The following is a 1,573-nucleotide window of genomic DNA, read 5'->3' on the forward strand; positions in this document are numbered from 1 at the left end:
TAAGTCAGGCCTTGAGTGCATGCATATATATTTGTGTACCTATCAGAGTGGATTTCTTCTACTTAATTTTGCCAGAGGACAACACTTTTGTTTTCGTGTTTTCTCCCCCCCCCCCCCCCTTTTTTTTTGTTTGTTTGTTTGTTGTTGTTTTTAGTGCGCCAGATGCGTGCTGCACACGGGATCTCAGTTTATCGTCTTATCCGAATGACTAAAGGTCCAGTTTCGTTTTTGTTGTTGTTGTTGTTTTGTTTTGTTTTGTTTTGTTGTTGTTGTTTTTCAGTCAAACTTGATTATTAATTGGACTCGGACACACACACACACACACACACACACACACACACACACACACACACACACACACACACACACACACACACACACACACACACACAGACACACACACACACACACACACACAAAGAGAGAGATAACGATAACGATAACGATATTTTATTCAAGACTGAAAGGCCATGGCCCCATTTGAAGGGGGTACATATGAACAGCCGCGGGAAACATTTTTAGAAAATGTGTGTATGTGAGAGAGACAGACAGAGGCAGAGAGAGACAGATAGACAGACAGACTGACAGAGAGACAGAGACAGAGAGAGAGAGCCTGCCAGCAGCCGACGAAGTACCTCACGTCGGCGAACTGTGAACAATTCAGAGAGATAGGTGAACCGCCGGGGGAAAGGCGAATCGGGATCAGTGACATCCCCGGGCACTGGCGGTGACAGTGAAGGTGGCAGGGCAGAACAAAGTTTCAGTTTCAGTTTCACTTTCTCAAGGAGGCGTCACTGCGTTCGGACAAATCCATACACGCTACACCACATCTGTTGAGCAGATGCCTGACCAGCAGCATAACCCAACGCGCTTAGTCAGGCCTTGAGTGCATGCTTACATATTTGTGTACCTATGAAAGTGGATTTCATTTTACATAATTTCGCCAGAGGACAACACTCTCGTTGCCATGGGTTCTTTTTCAGTGCGCCAAGTGCGTGCTGCACACGGGACCTCGGTTTATCGTCTCATCCGAAAGACTAGACGCTCAGTTTGATTTTCCAGTCAAACTTAGGAGAAAGGGCGAGAGCGGGATTCGAACCCACACCCTCACGGACTCTCTGTATTGGCAGCTGAGCGTCTTAACCAAAGACCACAGACCACAGACCGTGACGGACCCTGGCGTCGCTGGTACCCCGGCAACTGAGGACCCACAACGGAACTAGACACCGCTCTCTCGTCCGGCTTCTTCCCGGAAACTGAAATACCAGCACACTGACGGCCGGCTAACTGGGTGCACTGAGAACTTACATTACTGTGAATGAGGATGGTAGCAGAATTGTTAAAACATTTGACTGCCGATACAGAGTGCGTGAGGTTAGGGTCTTCTCTCTCTCTCTCTCTCTCTCTCTCTCTCTGTGTCTCAGACAATAAATTCCACATCAGGGGAAGAGAACTGCAGGGAACTATCACTGTTGACCAAGGCGTGGTTATGTCCCTTTGCCAACCGGCTTTGTGGTGACGAGTAATTCAGATTTTCTCCGTCTTGCTGACTTCATTTGGACCATGCTGCTAC

Source organism: Babylonia areolata, chromosome 15 (genome assembly GCF_041734735.1).
Source record: "Babylonia areolata isolate BAREFJ2019XMU chromosome 15, ASM4173473v1, whole genome shotgun sequence".
Taxonomy (NCBI): domain Eukaryota; kingdom Metazoa; phylum Mollusca; class Gastropoda; order Neogastropoda; family Buccinidae; genus Babylonia; species Babylonia areolata.